Consider the following 20,312-nt stretch of genomic DNA (forward strand, 5'->3'; position numbering starts at 1 on the left):
TCATTGTTTTATTCCCGTTAATATAATAGTTTAAACTTGTTTAAATTGGGAAGCAATAATGAAAAAAAACATACAATAGAATGGTTTCTTGGTTTCAGGCAATACATAAATTGACAAGAGGTGCAGTGATTTATTATCCCTAAGTTTCGATACCAAAACATGCTATTTAAATAAACAAAATAGGTTATGGTTATCTCCCGTAAAAGGTAAGCGTCTGTGCGTGCTTCAGTCTGTCTTATAATTATGTACGCAAACCTTCCTGCATTACGCTTGTGATTTTTGTGAAACGTTTACAAAATGATTATCTATTAGTGCCTCAGGGCATATTGTCAAGGTTTCGCTGTTGAGTTATTTTTTATAGAGTGATTAAGATTATATAAAATCTTATGTGCTCAACTCCTGCTTTTAGCAACGATTTGTTTAAAACTGTTTGTAGAATCACCTCTCCATTGTAAATGTAAAGCTTTAGAGATCGTTTTATTTTTGAAGGAATTGTCGCCCTTTCAATTTACAACACATGAACCAATAAACCGTCTTGTATGGCTTAAACATTAGTTTCTAATTATTATCTGATCATCTGATTGGAGAAAGGGAAATGTGTCTCCCCCCCCCCTCTATAAAAAACGGACCCCACAGTGACCAATCAAACTATCGTCCTATAGCTCTCACTTGTATTCTTTGTTAATTTACTGAACATATCATAGCATCTAACATCTTTGCTCATTTAACCAGACACGATACATTATATTATCTCCAACATGGTTTTAGGGAGCGCCGTTCCTGCGAAACGCAACTCATCCAACTGGTAGATGACCTTGCGAGAACCCTTGTTGCAGGCCAGCAGTCTGATCTTATTCTTCTGGACTTTAGCAAGGCTTTTGATAAAGTCAGCCATTCTAAACTTCTCTATAAACTTCATGAACATGGTACCAGAGGCTGTTCTCTTGACTTGATCCGTTATTTCCTAAAAGGTCGAACTCAAGTTGTCGTTCTGGAGGGCGAGAAATCTGATGAAGTTCCTCTGACATCTGGTGTGCCCCAAGGCTCTGTCTTAGGCCCCCTCTTATTCCTTCTCTACATAAACAACGTACCAGATCATGTTAGATCCCAAGTCAGTCCCTTTGCTGATGACACTGCTGTCTACCTCACGATCAACAACCTTAATGATTGCAACCAATAACAGCAAAATCTTAATACCTTGGAACAATTGGAAACCAAATGGTAAAAACATTTTAACCTCAGTAAATGCGAAGTCCTGAACAAAACTCGAAGCAAACATAAACTCAAACATAATTATTTATTGTATGGCCATATCCTTAAAACCGTACCAAGTTCAAAATACGAAGGATTAGACTTTTCCAAAGACCTTTCTGTCAACACTCACATTGATAGAATATGTACAACAGCAAATAGAACACTTGGTTTCCTTAAATGTAACATCCAAACTAAAAACAAAAAAGTAAAACAAACTGCCAATAAAACTCTTGTCATGCCTCAAGTAGAATACTCGTCTCCAGTCTTGTCGCCATACACTAAACAAAACATCAATAAAATCGAAATTGTTCAAATAAGAGCAATCAGATGGCTACATTACAGCTATTCCACGTATGATAGTGACTCAGACATGCAACAGTCACTCGGTATAAGATCTCTAGAGAACAGATGGACTGATACTAAAATAGTATTATTTTACAAAATTTTCCACTCATTAATAGCTGTCCCCGTCCCCACATATTTTGATAAACCCAGGAGATTGACTCGCGATACACATCCTTTAGCTTATAGGCAGATTCACACAGTAGCTAACTATTATAAATTTTCTTATTTTCCCAGCACTGTCATACTATCGAACAACCTCCCACCAAAAATTGTCCTCCTGCCAACGTTTGAATCCTTCGAGCTGGCATTAAGCCACATCTCATACAATTAGTTGCGGCAGAGTGTGTTTTAAACCTTATTTTAACTCTTGTCTATACATATACTAACACTTTCAAACTTTGTTTCATTCTTACTTTCTTTCTTTGACGTCTCACTGCCAATACTTTTATTGTACAATATTGTATAAATCTTTTCCTTTCACTGACAGCGCAATCTGTTTATAATACCCGAAAGGGGAGTTCAACAGTATCCGAAGATAGATAGATAGACGCCATAACACGACAATTGCCCCACGAAATAGGTTTCTTACAAGGTGAGATATTTACGCACTTCTCGTCTTTGCAAAACGCTTTCAAGTCGATTCAGGTTACAATATACCAAAAGATTTCCTACACAAATTCAATGTAAAAGCAATAACTTCAACAAAAAATAAAGTCAAACTTTTGCGCATAGAGACCCCCATAACCATACCTTTTCTTAAAGAGCATTCCAAGTCGCAATGATTTAGACAATAAAAAAGGGGGGTCATGCGTTTTGCAAGAAAGAACTCGATGCGAATCAGCGGTCACTGTTTTACAGCCATCAATTTACCGGGTTCGTACCAGTGGATGAGGGTTTCCCGCCATCTGTCAAAGTCTCATGTAGTCTTTAACCTTCAAGCAAATGAGTGAATTTCTGTTAAACATCAATGTTTTCCCTACCACATGCACAAAGAAACATTCTAAAATAAAGTCATGGCAAGTGCCCACACAGAGAATTGTGTCTTCTTATAAATGATGTTCAGGTTTTTAAAGAGTATGGCATTGCACTCCAAAAAGATTTAGTATATTGTAACCTAAAGGAAAAATATGTTCTGAATGAAATGTGTTTTTCTGGCATATTATTATCTTCCTATTCATATTGCACCAATATATTAAGTTTGGCTGGATTATCTGTCCATTTGGCCATTTTAGATCACATTTTCACATGCGGGTGTTTTCGGTCCGAAAAAGGCGATTTAAGGGCTGTTAAAGCTTAAATGTCCCTTTAAGAGTTAAAGCTGTTGTGTTCAATATCTGCAACAAAATACCAAAACAAACCATATGGACAGGCACATGGGGCTTATGCGGGGTGGGGAAAGAATGAACTTGTTAGATATTTTCACTCCAAGCAATTTTGATAATGTCTTTTTTGTGTGTGTTTTTTTTTAAATACCCCCAAAAATGTCAATTTCACAGCAAAAATATCCAATTTCATCCAAGACAAACAACAAATAAGCAAAAATGAGAGATCAAAGATACTTTGAAGTGTAGAAATCAATAAGCTTCCTATAACTTGTTGTTTCACACTTCTAAAAGTGTGAAATCTAGAAAGCGCCTTGTTGCTCGGAGCACATTTATTTACCAGTCGCAAATGGTATATTCTAGCATATAATGCCATGGGTGCCTTTAAACTGCAGCAGATGGTCAATATGCTCTGCCAGCTGTCATTCAGAGGTTCAAGAGAATACAAAATTTCATAGTTTGGGCACAAAACAAGTACTTTTGACTATTTTTATGGTGGCAATCTGGTCAAAATGGGCGTTAATAACTGAGCGAAAGACAAAAATGCTCATTTTGGGGGTTTAAACTAGAAGGAAAGGTTAAAATGAACAAGATACATATATGTTGGAGAGCATTATAAGCTTAGAAATGAAGTTCTATGAAGTAACAGGGGCAGAAAGGCAGCTCAGATCAATGCAGGCTTCCTGAAAGAGGTTTCTAGTACATCTTCTGGGGACACAGCTTCCCGCAGAATTCTCAACACAACACATATAATTGATCCATGTCACCTTTGTATGCAAAGACAAGCAAATAAGGTCAATACTTCCCATAAATCACTGAATGAGAGAAGCATGTACCAAATGAAAAACTAAACTGGTTGCTGAAAGTGCCACATTTTGGCAAAAAGATCCCTCTAAGGTAAATGATGAAGGGGACACTTGCTACAACAATCCTATGTTTAAGTCGGACACCACATCCTTTCAAGCCGGGACCATGACTGTAAGCATATTGTGAGAAAACAATACCAAACACAAGCTAATTGTAGGGTTACAAGTAGCATATCAACTCAGATGCACTGCATACATGCTTAGGAACAAGGATAAACCTGTTAAGTGCCAACTTCTGCTGCCAACAAAGCGCGAGCTTTACGTGTCAGGACGCGGAACTATCCATACAAACTGCACGGGGAATTGCATGGCGGCAAGGGTTTGAGTGACCACAAACCTGATTATGACAGTATTTCACACCTTAAGCATCATAAATATGCTTATTTGCTTGCGTACATTATAATAATTTAGTATTATTACCTGTTTTACCATCAACAACCCTTATCCAGTGGCCCTCGGCTTAGTTGCAGACATTCCTCTACCTGAAAAAGTCAAAATTCCCAATAAAAAATAGATATAAAATGGCAAAAAACATGCATTTAAGTATTTTTAGTGTATTTTTATGAATAATATGAAGTAATAAACCTTGTTATGTTCATGATTGTACTAAATATGAAGGCTGCCTCAATTAAGTGTCTGCTGCACTGTCCAAACTGTAAAAATGTCCGCCATTCCATGTCGGTGAAATGGGGCTCTGTTTGAATGTTCATGCTTTATGCACTAGCTATTGTTGCGTTACTGGATCACGGAGTTCCTGGCGTTGAATTCTGACTTCATGTAGCACACTAACGCTACACGGTCAACCAATATGCCTTTGAATTCAAGTCGGAAAGCAATTTAGCCCTTATTTGGCTATATCAGGGTGGGGGTCAAATTGAGAAACAACTATTTCAGGTCAAATTATCTGAATTCATGCATTTAAGGCACTTATTTTCTTCTCTTTTGTTAAGAAATGACCAAAAATCAGCTTTCCCAGTCATATTTTGCACTTGCAGATGATATTTCATTTTTACCTAAAGCTAGTTTAGGTTACAATATACCAAAAGATTTCCTACACAAATTCAATGTAAAAGCAATAACTTCAACAAAAAATAAAGTCAAACTTTTGCGCATAGAGACCCCCATAACCATACCTTTTCTTAAAGAGCATTCCAAGTCGCAATGATTTAGACAATAAAAAAGGGGGTCATGCGTTTTGCAAGAAAGAACTCGATGCGAATCAGCGGTCACTGTTTTACAGCCATCAATTTACCGGGTTCGTACCAGTGGATGAGGGTTTCCCGCCATCTGTCAAAGTCTCATGTAGTCTTTAACCTTCAAGCAAATGAGTGAATTTCTGTTAAACATCAATGTTTTCCCTACCACATGCACAAAGAAACATTCTAAAATAAAGTCATGGCAAGTGCCCACACAGAGAATTGTGTCTTCTTATAAATGATGTTCAGGTTTTTAAAGAGTATAGCATTGCACTCCAAAAAGATTTAGTATATTGTAACCTAAAGGAAAAATATGTTCTGAATGAAATGTGTTTTTCTTGCATATTATTATCTTCCTATTCATATTGAACCAATATATTAAGTTTGGCTGGATTATCTGTCCATTTGGCCATTTTAGATCACATTTTCACATGCGGTTGTTTTCGGTCCGAAGAAGGCGATTTAAGGGCTGTTTAAGCTTAAATGTCCCTTTAAGAGTTAAAGCTGTTGTGTTCAATATCTGCAACTAAATACCAAAACAAACCATATGGACAGGCACGTGGGGCTTATGCGGGGTGGGGAAAGAATGAACTTGTTAGATATTTTCACTCCAAGCAATTTTGATAATGTCTTTTTTGTGTGTGTTTTTTTTTAAATACCCCCAAAAATGTCAATTTCACAGCAACAATATCCAATTTCATCCAAGACAAACAACAAATAAGCAAAAATGAGAGATCAAAGATACTTTGAAGTGTAGAAATCAATAAGCTTCCTATAACTTGTTGTTTCACATCTTATAAAAGTGTGAAATCTTGAAAGCGCCTTGTTGCTCGGAGCCCATTTATTTACCAGTCGCAAATGGTATATTCTAGCATATAATGCCATGGGTGCCTTTAAACTGCAGCAGATGGTCAATATGCTCTGCCAGCTGTCATTCAGAGGTTCAAGAGAATACAAAATTTCATATTTTGGGCGCAAAACAAGTACTTTTGACTATTTTTATGGTGGCAATCTGGTCAAAATGGGCGTTAATAACTGAGCGAAAGACAAAAATGCTCATTTTGGGGGTTTAAACTAGAAGGAAAGGTTAAAATGAACAAGATACATATATGTTGGAGAGCATTATAAGCTTAGAAATGAAGTTCTATGAAGTAACAGGGGCAGAAAGGCAGCTCAGATCAATGCAGGCTTCCTGAAAGAGGTTTCTAGTACATCTTCTGGGGACACAGCTTCCCGCAGAATTCTCAACACAACACATATCATTGATCCATGTCACCTTTGTATGCAAAGACAAGCAAATAAGGTCAATACTTCCCATAAATCACTGAATGAGAGAAGCATGTACCAAATGAAAAACTAAACTGGTTGCTGAAAGTGCCACATTTTGGCAAAAAGATCCCTCTAAGGTAAATGATGAAGGGGACACTTGCTACAACAATCCTATGTTTAAGTCGGACGCCACATCCTTTCAAGCCGGGACCATGACTGTAAGCATATTGTGAGAAAACAATACCAAACACAAGCTAATTGTAGGGTTACAAGTAGCATATCAACTCAGATGCACTGCATACATGCTTAGGAACAAGGATAAACCTGTTAAGTGCCAACTTCTGCTGCCAACAAAGCGCGAGCTTTACGTGTCAGGACGCGGAACTATCCATACAAACTGCACGGGAATTGCATGGCGGCAAGGGTTTGAGTGACCACTAAACCTGATTATGACAGTATTTCACACCTTAAGCATCATAAATATGCTTATTTGCTTGCGTACATGATAATAATTTAGTATTATTACCTGTTTTACCATCAACAACCCTTATCCAGTGGCCCTCGGCTTAGTTGCAGACATTCCTCTACCTGAAAAAGTCAAAATTCCCAATAAAAAATAGATATAAAATGGCAAAAAACATGCATTTAAGTATTTTTAGTGTATTTTTATGAATAATATGAAGTAATAAACCTTGTTATGTTCATGATTGTACTAAATATGAAGGCTGCCTCAATTAAGTGTCTGCTGCACTGTCCAAACTGTAAAAATGTCCGCCATTCCATGTCGGTGAAATGGGGCTCTGTTTGAATGTTCATGCTTTATGCACTAGCTATTGTTGCGTTACTGGATCACGGAGTTCCTGGCGTTGAATTCTGACTTCATGTAGCACACTAACGCTACACGGTCAACCAATATGCCTTTGAATTCAAGTCGGAAAGCAATTTAGCCCTTATTTGGCTATATCAGGGTGGGGGTCAACTTGAAAAACAACTATTCCAGGTCAAATTATCTGAATTCATGCATTTAAGGCACTTATTTTCTTCTCTTTGTTAAGAAATGACCAAAAATCAGCTTTCCCAGTCATATTTTGCACTTGCAGATGATATTTCATTTTTACCTAAAGCTAGTTTAGGTTACAATATACCAAAAGATTTCCTACACAAATTCAATGTAAAAGCAATAACTTCAACAAAAAATAAAGTCAAACTTTTGCGCATAGAGACCCCCATAACCATACCTTTAATTTCTTAAAGAGCATTCCAAGTCGCAATGATTTAGACAATAAAAAAGGGGGGTCATGCGTTTTGCAAGAAAGAACTCGATGCGAATCAGCGGTCACTGTTTTACAGCCATCAATTTACCGGGTTCGTACCAGTGGATGAGGGTTTCCCGCCATCTGTCAAAGTCTCATGTAGTCTTTAACCTTCAAGCAAATGAGTGAATTTCTGTTAAACATCAATGTTTTCCCTACCACATGCACAAAGAAACATTCTAAAATAAAGTCATGGCAAGTGCCCACACAGAGAATTGTGTCTTCTTATAAATGATGTTCAGGTTTTTAAAGAGTATAGCATTGCACTCCAAAAAGATTTAGTATATTGTAACCTAAAGGAAAAATATGTTCTGAATGAAATGTGTTTTTCTTGCATATTATTATCTTCCTATTCATATTGCACCAATATATTAAGTTTGGCTGGATTATCTGTCCATTTGGCCATTTTAGATCACATTTTCACATGCGGGTGTTTTCGGTCCGAAGAAGGCGATTTAAGGGCTGTTAAAGCTTAAATGTCCCTTTAAGAGTTAAAGCTGTTGTGTTCAATATCTGCAACAAAATACCAAAACAAACCATATGGACAGGCACGTGGGGCTTATGCGGGGTGGGGAAAGAATGAACTTGTTAGATATTTTCACTCCAAGCAATTTTGATAATGTCTTTTTTGTGTGTGTTTTTTTTTAAATACCCCCAAAAATGTCATTTTCACAGCAAAAATATCCAATTTCATCCAAGACAAACAACAAATAAGCAAAAATGAGAGATCAAAGATACTTTGAAGTGTAGAAATCAATAAGCTTCCTATAACTTGTTGTTTCACACTTATAAAAGTGTGAAATCTTGAAAGCGCCTTGTTGCTCGGAGCCCATTTATTTACCAGTCGCAAATGGTATATTCTAGCATATAATGCCATGGGTGCCTTTAAACTGCAGCAGATGGTCAATATGCTCTGCCAGCTGTCATTCAGAGGTTCAAGAGAATACAAAATTTCATATTTTGGGCGCAAAACAAGTACTTTTGACTATTTTTATGGTGGCAATCTGGTCAAAATGGGCGTTAATAACTGAGCGAAAGACAAAAATGCTCATTTTGGGGGTTTAAAACTAGAAGGAAAGGTTAAAATGAACAAGATACATATATGTTGGAGAGCATTATAAGCTTAGAAATGAAGTTCTATGAAGTAACAGGGGCAGAAAGGCAGCTCAGATCAATGCAGGCTTCCTGAAAGAGGTTTCTAGTACATCTTCTGGGGACACAGCTTCCCGCAGAATTCTCAACACAACACATATCATTGATCCATGTCACCTTTGTATGCAAAGACAAGCAAATAAGGTCAATACTTCCCATAAATCACTGAATGAGAGAAGCATGTACCAAATGAAAAACTAAACTGGTTGCTGAAAGTGCCACATTTTGGCAAAAAGATCCCTCTAAGGTAAATGATGAAGGGGACACTTGCTACAACAATCCTATGTTTAAGTCGGACGCCACATCCTTTCAAGCCGGGACCATGACTGTAAGCATATTGTGAGAAAACAATACCAAACACAAGCTAATTGTAGGGTTACAAGTAGCATATCAACTCAGATGCACTGCATACATGCTTAGGAACAAGGATAAACCTGTTAAGTGCCAACTTCTGCTGCCAACAAAGCGCGAGCTTTACGTGTCAGGACGCGGAACTATCCATACAAACTGCACGGGGAATTGCATGGCGGCAAGGGTTTGAGTGACCACAAACCTGATTATGACAGTATTTCACACCTTAAGCATCATAAATATGCTTATTTGCTTGCGTACATGATAATAATTTAGTATTATTACCTGTTTTACCATCAACAACCCTTATCCAGTGGCCCTCGGCTTAGTTGCAGACATTCCTCTACCTGAAAAAGTCAAAATTCCCAATAAAAAATAGATATAAAATGGCAAAAAACATGCATTTAAGTATTTTTAGTGTATTTTTATGAATAATATGAAGTAATAAACCTTGTTATGTTCATGATTGTACTAAATATGAAGGCTGCCTCAATTAAGTGTCTGCTGCACTGTCCAAACTGTAAAAATGTCCGCCATTCCATGTCGGTGAAATGGGGCTCTGTTTGAATGTTCATGCTTTATGCACTAGCTATTGTTGCGTTACTGGATCACGGAGTTCCTGGCGTTGAATTCTGACTTCATGTAGCACACTAACGCTACACGGTCAACCAATATGCCTTTGAATTCAAGTCCGAAAGCAATTTAGCCCTTATTTGGCTATATCAGGGTGGGGGTCAACTTGAAAAACAACTATTCCAGGTCAAATTATCTGAATTCATGCATTTAAGGCACTTATTTTCTTCTCTTTTGTTAAGAAATGACCAAAAATCAGCTTTCCCAGTCATATTTTGCACTTGCAGATGATATTTCATTTTTACCTAAAGCTAAAGGAAAAATATGTTCTGAATGAAATGTGTTTTTCTTGCATATTATTATCTTCCTATTCATATTGCACCAATATATTAAGTTTGGCTGGATTATCTGTCCATTTGGCCATTTTAGATCACATTTTCACATGCGGGTGTTTTCGGTCCGAAGAAGGCGATTTAAGGGCTGTTAAAGCTTAAATGTCCCTTTAAGAGTTAAAGCTGTTGTGTTCAATATCTGCAACAAAATACCAAAACAAACCATATGGACAGGCACGTGGGGCTTATGCGGGGTGGGGAAAGAATGAACTTGTTAGATATTTTCACTCCAAGCAATTTTGATAATGTCTTTTTTGTGTGTGTTTTTTTTTAAATACACCCAAAAATGTCATTTTCACAGCAAAAATATCCAATTTCATCCAAGACAAACAACAAATAAGCAAAAATGAGAGATCAAAGATACTTTGAAGTGTAGAAATCAATAAGCTTCCTATAACTTGTTGTTTCACACTTATAAAAGTGTGAAATCTTGAAAGCGCCTTGTTGCTCGGAGCCCATTTATTTACCAGTCGCAAATGGTATATTCTAGCATATAATGCCATGGGTGCCTTTAAACTGCAGCAGATGGTCAATATGCTCTGCCAGCTGTCATTCAGAGGTTCAAGAGAATACAAAAATTCATATTTTGGGCGCAAAACAAGTACTTTTGACTATTTTTATGGTGGCAATCTGGTCAATATGGGCGTTAATAACTGAGCGAAAGACAAAAATGCTCATTTTGGGGGTTTAAACTAGAAGGAAAGGTTAAAATGAACAAGATACATATATGTTGGAGAGCATTATAAGCTTAGAAATGAAGTTCTATGAAGTAACAGGGGCAGAAAGGCAGCTCAGATCAATGCAGGCTTCCTGAAAGAGGTTTCTAGTACATCTTCTGGGGACACAGCTTCCCGCAGAATTCTCAACACAACACATATCATTGATCCATGTCACCTTTGTATGCAAAGACAAGCAAATAAGGTCAATACTTCCCATAAATCACTGAATGAGAGAAGCATGTACCAAATGAAAAACTAAACTGGTTGCTGAAAGTGCCACATTTTGGCAAAAAGATCCCTCTAAGGTAAATGATGAAGGGGACACTTGCTACAACAATCCTATGTTTAAGTCGGACGCCACATCCTTTCAAGCCGGGACCATGACTGTAAGCATATTGTGAGAAAACAATACCAAACACAAGCTAATTGTAGGGTTACAAGTAGCATATCAGCTCAGATGCACTGCATACATGCTTAGGAACAAGGATAAACCTGTTAAGTGCCAACTTCTGCTGCCAACAAAGCGCGAGCTTTACGTGTCAGGACGCGGAACTATCCATACAAACTGCACGGGGAATTGCATGGCGGCAAGGGTTTGAGTGACCACAAACCTGATTATGACAGTATTTCACACCTTAAGCATCATAAATATGCTTATTTGCTTGCGTACATGATAATAATTTAGTATTATTACCTGTTTTACCATCAACAAGCCTTATCCAGTGGCCCTCGGCTTAGTTGCAGACATTCCTCTACCTGAAAAAGTCAAAATTCCCAATAAAAAATAGATATAAAATGGCAAAAAACATGCATTTAAGTATTTTTAGTGTATTTTTATGAATAATATGAAGTAATAAACCTTGTTATGTTCATGATTGTACTAAATATGAAGGCTGCCTCAATTAAGTGTCTGCTGCACTGTCCAAACTGTAAAAATGTCCGCCATTCCATGTCGGTGAAATGGGGCTCTGTTTGAATGTTCATGCTTTATGCACTAGCTATTGTTGCGTTACTGGATCACAGAGTTCCTGGCGTTGAATTCTGACTTCATGTAGCACACTAACGCTACACGGTCAACCAATATGCCTTTGAATTCAAGTCGGAAAGCAATTTAGCCCTTATTTGGCTATATCAGGGTGGGGGTCAACTTGAAAAACAACTATTCCAGGTCAAATTATCTGAATTCATGCATTTAAGGCACTTATTTTCTTCTCTTTTGTTAAGAAATGACCAAAAATCAGCTTTCCCAGTCATATTTTGCACTTGCAGATGATATTTCATTTTTACCTAAAGCTAGTTTAGGTTACAATATACCAAAAGATTTCCTACACAAATTCAATGTAAAAGCAATAACTTCAACAAAAAATAAAGTCAAACTTTTGCGCATAGAGACGCCCATAACCATACCTTTTCTTAAAGAGCATTCCAAGTTGCAATGATTTAGACAATAAAAAAGGGGGGTCATGCGTTTTGCAAGAAAGAACTCGATGCGAATCAGCGGTCACTGTTTTACAGCCATCAATTTACCGGGTTCGTACCAGTGGATGAGGGTTTCCCGCCATCTGTCAAAGTCTCATGTAGTCTTTAACCTTCAAGCAAATGAGTGAATTTCTGTTAAACATCAATGTTTTCCCTACCACATGCACAAAGAAACATTCTAAAATAAAGTCATGGCAAGTGCCCACACAGAGAATTGTGTCTTCTTATAAATGATGTTCAGGTTTTTAAAGAGTATAGCATTGCACTCCAAAAAGATTTAGTATATTGTAACCTAAAGGAAAAATATGTTCTGAATGAAATGTGTTTTTCTTGCATATTATTATCTTCCTATTCATATTGAACCAATATATCAAGTTTGGCTGGATTATCTGTCCATTTGGCCATTTTAGATCACATTTTCACATGCGGGTGTTTTCGGTCCGAAGAAGGCGATTTAAGGGCTGTTAAAGCTTAAATGTCCCTTTAAGAGTTAAAGCTGTTGTGTTCAATATCTGCAACAAAATACCAAAACAAACCATATGGACAGGCACGTGGGGCTTATGCGGGGTGGGGAAAGAATGAACTTGTTAGATATTTTCACTCCAAGCAATTTTGATAATGTCTTTTTTGTGTGTGTTTTTTTTTAAATACCCCCAAAAATGTCAATTTCACAGCAAAAATATCCAATTTCATCCAAAACAAACAACAAATAAGCAAAAATGAGAGATCAAAGATACTTTGAAGTGTAGAAATCAATAAGCTTCCTATAACTTGTTGTTTCACACTTATAAAAGTGTGAAATCTTGAAAGCGCCTTGTTGCTCGGAGCCCATTTATTTACCAGTCGCAAATGGTATATTTTAGCATATAATGCCATGGGTGCCTTTAAACTGCAGCAGATGGTCAATATGCTCTGCCAGCTGTCATTCAGAGGTTCAAGAGAATACAAAATTTCATATTTTGGGCGCAAAACAAGTACTTTTGACTTTTTTATGGTGGCAATCTGGTCAAAATGGGCGTTAATAACTGAGCGAAAGACAAAAATGCTCATTTTGGGGGTTTAAACTAGAAGGAAAGGTTAAAGTGAACAAGATACATATATGTTGGAGAGCATTATAAGCTTAGAAATGAAGTTCTATGAAGTAACAGGAGCAGAAAGGCAGCTCAGATCAATGCAGGCTTCCTGAAAGAGGTTTCTAGTACATCTTCTGGGGACACAGCTTCCCGCAGAATTCTCAACACAACACATATCATTGATCCATGTCACCTTTGTATGCAAAGACAAGCAAATAAGGTCAATACTTCCCATAAATCACTGAATGAGAGAAGCATGTACCAAATGAAAAACTAAACTGGTTGCTGAAAGTGCCACATTTTGGCAAAAAGATCCCTCTAAGGTAAATGATGAAGGGGACACTTGCTACAACAATCCTATGTTTAAGTCGGACGCCACATCCTTTCAAGCCGGGACCATGACTGTAAGCATATTGTGAGAAAACAATACCAAACACAAGCTAATTGTAGGGTTACAAGTAGCATATCAACTCAGATGCACTGCATACATGCTTAGGAACAAGGATAAACCTGTTAAGTGCCAACTTCTGCTGCCAACAAAGCGCGAGCTTTACGTGTCAGGACGCGGAACTATCCATACAAACTGCACGGGGAATTGCATGGCGGCAAGGGTTTGAGTGACCACAAACCTGATTATGACAGTATTTCACACCTTAAGCATCATAAATATGCTTATTTGCTTGCGTACATGATAATAATTTAGTATTATTACCTGTTTTACCATCAACAACCCTTATCCAGTGGCCCTCGGCTTAGTTGCAGACATTCCTCTACCTGAAAAAGTCAAAATTCCCAATAAAAAATAGATATAAAATGGCAAAAAAACATGCATTTAAGTATTTTTAGTGTATTTTTATGAATAATATGAAGTAATAAACCTTGTTATGTTCATGATTGTACTAAATATGAAGGCTGCCTCAATTAAGTGTCTGCTGCACTGTCCAAACTGTAAAAATGTCCGCCATTCCATGTCGGTGAAATGGGGCTCTGTTTGAATATTCATGCTTTATGCACTAGCTATTGTTGCGTTACTGGATCACGGAGTTCCTGGCGTTGAATTCTGACTTCATGTAGCACACTAACGCTACACGGTCACCAATATGCCTTTGAATTCAAGTTGGAAAGCAATTTAGCCCTTATTTGGCTATATCAGGGTGGGGGTCAACTTGAAAAACAACTATTCCAGGTCAAATTATCTGAATTCATGCATTTAAGGCACTTATTGTCTTCTCTTTTGTTAAGAAATGACCAAAAATCAGCTTTCCCAGTCATATTTTGCACTTGCAGATGATATTTCAATTTTTACCTAAAGCTAGTTTAGGTACAATATACCAAAAGATTTCCTACACAAATTCAATGTAAAAGCAATAACTTCAACAAAAAATAAAGTCAAACTTTTGCGCATAGAGACCCCCATAACCATACCTTTTCTTAAAGAGCATTCCAAGTCGCAATGATTAGACAATAAAAAAGGGGGGTCATGCGTTTTGCAAGAAAGAACTCGATGCAAATCAGCGGTCACTGTTTTACAGCCATCAATTTACCGGGTTCGTACCAGTGGATGAGGGTTTCCCGCCATCTGTCAAAGTCTCATGTAGTCTTTAACCTTCAAGCAAATGAGTGAATTTCTGTTAAACATCAATGTTTTCCCTACCACATGCACAAAGAAACATTCTAAAATAAAGTCATGGCAAGTGCCCACACAGAGAATTGTGTCTTCTTATAAATGATGTTCAGGTTTTTAAAGAGTATAGCATTGCACTCCAAAAAGATTTAGTATATTGTAACCTAAAGGAAAAAATATGTTCTGAATGAAATGTGTTTTTCTTGCATATTATTATCTTCCTATTCATATTGCACCAATATATTAAGTTTGGCTGGATTATCTGTCCATTTGGCCATTTTAGATCACATTTTCACATGCGGGTGTTTTCGGTCCGAAGAAGGCGATTTAAGGGCTGTTAAAGCTTAAATGTCCCTTTAAGAGTTAAAGCTGTTGTGTTCAATATCTGCAACAAATACCAAAACAAACCATATGGACAGGCACGTGGGGCTTATGCGGGGTGGGGAAAGAATGAACTTGTTAGATATTTTCACTCCAAGCAATTTTGATAATGTCTTTTTGTGTGTGTTTTTTTTTTAATACCCCCAAAAATGTCATTTTCACAGCAAAAATATCCAATTTCATCCAAGACAAACAACAAATAAGCAAAAATGAGAGATCAAAGATACTTTGAAGTGTAGAAATCAATAAGCTTCCTATAACTTGTTGTTTCACACTTATAAAAGTGTGAAATCTTGAAAGCGCCTTGTTGCTCGGAGCCCATTTATTTACCAGTCGCAAATGGTATATTCTAGCATATAATGCCATGGGTGCCTTTAAACTGCAGCAGATGGTCAATATGCTCTGCCAGCTGTCATTCAGAGGTTCAAGAGAATACAAAATTTCATATTTTGGGCGCAAACAAGTACTTTTGACTATTTTTATGGTGGCAATCTGGTCAAAATGGGCGTTAAAACTGAGCGAAAGACAAAAATGCTCATTTTGGGGGAAAGGTTAAAATGAACAAGATACATATATGTAGGAGAGCATTATAGCTTAGAAATGAAGTTCTATGAAGTAACAGGGGCAGAAAGGCAGCTCAGATCAATGCAGGCTTCCTGAAAGAGGTTTCTAGTACATCTTCTGGGGACACAGCTTCCCGCAGAATTCTCAACACAACACATATCATTGATCCATGTCACCTTTGTAGCAAAGACAAGCAAATAAGGTCAATACTTCCCATAAATCACTGAATGAGAGAAGCATGTACCAAATGAAAAAACTAAATTGGTTGCTGAAAGTGCCACATTTTGGCAAAAAGATCCCTCTAAGGTAAATGATGAAGGGGACACTTGCTACAACAAAATTCCTATGTTTAAGTCGGACGCCACATCCTTTCAAGCCGGACACATGACTGTAAGCATATTGTGAGAAAACAATACCAAACACAAGCTAATTGTAGGGTTACACATAAAGAAGTGAAACTCCAGCTGGAGTAGCAATTATCAACTCAGATGCACTGCATACATGCTTAGGAACAAGGATAAACCTGTTAAGTGCCAACTTCTGCTGCCAACCAAAGCGCGCTTTACGTGTCAGGACGCGGAACTATCCATACAAACTGCACGGGGAATTGCATGGCGGCAAGGGTTTGAGTGACCACAAACCTGATTATGACACGTATTTCACACCTTAAGCATCATAAATCTGCTTATTTGCCTTGCGTACATGATAATAATTAGTATTATTACCTGTTTTACCATCAACAACCCTTATCCAGTGGCCCTCGGCTTAGTTGCAGACATTCCTCTACCTGAAAAAAGTCAAAATTCCCAATAAAAAAATAGATATAAAATGGCAAACAACATGCATTTAAGTATTTTTAGTGTATTTTTATGAATAATATGAAGTAATAAACCTGTTATGTTCATGATTGTACTAAATATGAAGGCTGCCTCAATTAAGTGTCTGCTGCACTGTCCAAACTGTAAAAATGTCCGCTATTCCATGTCGGTGAAATGGGGCTTTGTTTGAATGTTCATGCTTTATGCACTAGCTATTGTTGCGTTACTGGATCACGGAGTTCCTGGCGTTGAATTCTGACTTCATGTAGCACACTAACGCTACACGGTCAACCAATATGCCTTTGAATTCAAGTCAGGAAAGCAATTTAGCCCTTATTTGGCTATATCAGGGTGGGGGTCAACTGTGAAAAACAACTATTCCAGGTCAAATTATCTGAATTCATGCATTTAAGGCACTTATTTCTTCTCTTTTGTTAAGAAATGACAAAAAATCAGCTTTCCCAGTCATATTTTGCACTTGCAGATGATATTCAATCATTTTTACCTAAAGCTAGTTTAGGTTCAATATACCAAAAGATTTCCTACACAAATTCAATGTAAAAGCAATAACTTCAACAAAAAATAAAGTCAAACTTTGCGCATAGAACCCCCATAACCATACCTTTAATTCTTAAAGAGCATTCCAAGTCGCAATGATTTAGACAATAAAAAAGGGGGGGGGTCATGCGTTTTGCAAGAAAGAACTCGATGCGAATCAGCGGTCACTGTTTTACAGCCATCAATTACCGGTTCGTACCAGTGGATGAGGGTTTCCCGCCATCTGTCAAAGTCTCATGTAGTCTTTAACCTTCAAGCAAATGAGTGAATTCTGTTAAACATCAATGTTTTCCCTACCACATGCACAGAAAACATTCTAAAATAAAGTCAAGTGCCCACACAGAGAATTGTTGTCTTCTTATAATGATGTTCAGGTTTTTAAAGAGTATAGCATTGCACTCCAAAAAGATTTAGTATATTGTAACCTAAAGGAAAAATATGTTCTGAATGAAATGTGTTTTTCTTGCATATTATTATCTTCTATTCATATTGCACAATATATTAAGTTTGGCTGGATTATCTGTCCATTTGGCCATTTTAGATCACATTTTCACATGCGGGTGTTTTCGGTCCCGAAGAAGGCGATTTAAGGGCTGTTAAAGCTTAAATGTCCCTTTAAGAGTAAAGCTGTTGTGTTCAATATCTGCAACAAAATACCAAAACAAACCATATGGACAGGCACGTGAGGCTTATGCGGGGTGGGGAAAGAATGAAACTTGTTAGATATTTTCACTCCAAGCCATTTTGATTATGTCTTTTTTGTGTGTTTTTTTTTTAATACCCCCAAAAATGTCATTTTCACAGCAAAAATATCCAATTTCATCCAAGACAAACAACAAATAAGCAAAAATAGAGATCAAAGATACTTTGAAGTGTAGAAATCAATAAGCTTCCTATAACTTGTTGTTTCACACTTATAAAAGTGTGAAATCTTGAAAGCGCCTTGTGCTCGGAGCCCATTTATTTACCAGTCGCAAATGGTATATTCTAGCATATAATGCCATGGGTGCCTTTAAACTGCAGCAGATGGTCAATATGCTCTGCCAGCTGTCATTCAGAGGTTCAAGAGAATACAAAAATCTATTGGGCGCAAAAACAAGTACTTTTGACTATTTTTATGGTGGCAATCTGGTCAAAATGGGCGTTAAAACTGAGCGAAAGACAAAAATGCTCATTTTGGAAGGTTTTAAAATGAACAAGATACATATATGTAGGAGAGCATTATAAGCTTAGAAATGAAGTTTATGAAGTAACCAGGGGCAGAAAGGCAGCTCAGATCAATGCAGGCTTCCTGAAAGAGGTTTCTAGTACATCTTCTGGGGACACCGCTTCCCGCAGAATTCTCAACAAACACATTCATTGATCCATGTCACCTTTGTATGCAAAGACAGCAAATAAGGTCAATACTTCCCATAAATCACTGAATGAGAGAAGCATGTACCAAATGAAAAACTAAACTGGTTGCTGAAAGTGCCACATTTTGGCAAAAAGATCCCTCTAAGGTAAATGATGAAGGGGACACTTGCTACAACAATCCTATGTTTAAGTCGGACGCCACATCCTTCAAGCCGGGACCATGACTGTAAGCATATTGTGAGAAAACAATACCAAACACAAGCTAATTGTAGGGTTACAAGTAGCATATCAACTCAGATGCACTGCATACATGCTTAGGAACAAGGATAAACTGTTAAGTGCCAACTTCTGCTGCCAACAAAGCGCGAGCTTACGTGTCAGGACGCGGAACTATCCATACAAACTGCACGGGGAATTGCATGGCGGCAAGGGTTTGAGTGACCACAAACCTGATTATGACAGTATTTCACACCTAAGCATCATAAATATGCTTATTTGCTTGCGTACATGATAATAATTTAGTATTATTACCTGTTTTACCATCAAACACCCTTATCCAGTGGCCCTCGGCTTAGTTGCAGACATTCTCTCCTGAAAAAGTCAAAAATTCCCAATAAAAAATAGATATAAAATGGCAAAAAAACATGCATTTAAGTATTTTAGTGTATTTTTTATGAATAATATGAAGTAATAAAACCTTGTTATGTTCATGATTGTACTAAAATATGAAGGCTGCCTCAATTAAGTGTCTGCTGCACTGTCCAAATGTAAAAATGTCCGCCATTCCATGTCGGTGAAATGGGGCTCTGTTTGAATGTTCATGCTTTATGCACTAGCTATTGTTGCGTTACTGGATCACGGAGTTCCTGGCGTTGAATTCTGACTTCATGTAGCACACTAAAGCTACACGGTCAACCAATATGCCTTTGAATTCAAGTCGGAAAGCAATTTAGCCTTATTTGGCTATATCAGGGTGGGGGTCAACTTGAAAAACAACTATTCCAGGTCAAATTATTATCTGAATTCATGCATTTAAGGCACTTATTTTTTCTCTTTTGTTAAGAAATGACCAAAAATCAGCTTTCCCAGTCATATTTTGCACTTGCAGATGATATTCAAATTTTTACCTAAAGCTAGTTTAGGTTACAATATACCAAAAGATTTCCTACACAAATTCAATGTTAAAGCAATAACTTCAACAAAAAATAAAGTCAAACTTTTGCGCATAGAGACCCCCATAACCATACCTTTAATTTCTTAAAGAGCATCCAAGTCGCAATGATTTAGACAATAAAAAAGGGGGGCATGCGTTTTGCAAGAAAGAACTCGATGCGAATCAGCGGTCACTGTTTTTACAGCCATCAATTTACCGGGTTCGTACCAGTGGTGAGGGTTTCCCGCCATCTGTCAAAGTCTCATGTAGTCTTTAACCTTCAAGAAATGAGTGAATTTAGTTAAACATCAATGTTTTTCCCTACCACATGCACAAGAAACATTCTAAAAAAAGTCATGGCAAGTGCCCACACAGAGAATTGTGTTTTCTATAAATGATGTTCAGGTTTTTAAAGAGTAATTAGCATGCACTCCAAAAAGATTTAGTATATTGTAACCTAAAGGAAAAATATGTTCTGAATGAATGTGTTTTTCTTGCATATTATTACCTTCCTATTCATATTGCACCAATATATTAAGTTGGCTGGATTATCT

The 20,312-nt window shown here is 37.3% G+C and overlaps 1 long non-coding RNA gene across 13 annotated transcripts; it reads right to left on the bottom strand.

The window, feature by feature from the left end:
• Positions 1 to 1,278: 1,278 nt before the first annotated feature.
• LOC127843895 (uncharacterized) lies at positions 1,279 to 17,501 on the bottom strand. 13 transcript variants are annotated; one of them, XR_008032416.1, is made up of 10 exons: positions 17,449 to 17,499; positions 16,599 to 16,660; positions 14,017 to 14,078; positions 12,291 to 12,341; positions 11,447 to 11,508; positions 9,354 to 9,415; positions 7,491 to 7,676; positions 6,779 to 6,840; positions 4,208 to 4,269; positions 1,279 to 2,531 (listed from the first exon to the last, which is right to left on the bottom strand). It is a non-coding gene; the product is annotated as an uncharacterized LOC127843895 (long non-coding RNA). The 13 variants fall into 13 exon arrangements; XR_008032417.1 differs by having other exon boundaries at positions 12,280 to 12,341; XR_008032415.1 differs by lacking the exons at positions 11,447 to 11,508; positions 12,291 to 12,341 and adding an exon at positions 14,860 to 14,910 and having other exon boundaries at positions 17,449 to 17,501.
• Positions 17,502 to 20,312: the final 2,811 nt, after the last annotated feature.

Source organism: Dreissena polymorpha, chromosome 9 (assembly GCF_020536995.1).
Source record: "Dreissena polymorpha isolate Duluth1 chromosome 9, UMN_Dpol_1.0, whole genome shotgun sequence".
NCBI classification, from domain to species: Eukaryota; Metazoa; Mollusca; class Bivalvia; order Myida; family Dreissenidae; genus Dreissena; species Dreissena polymorpha.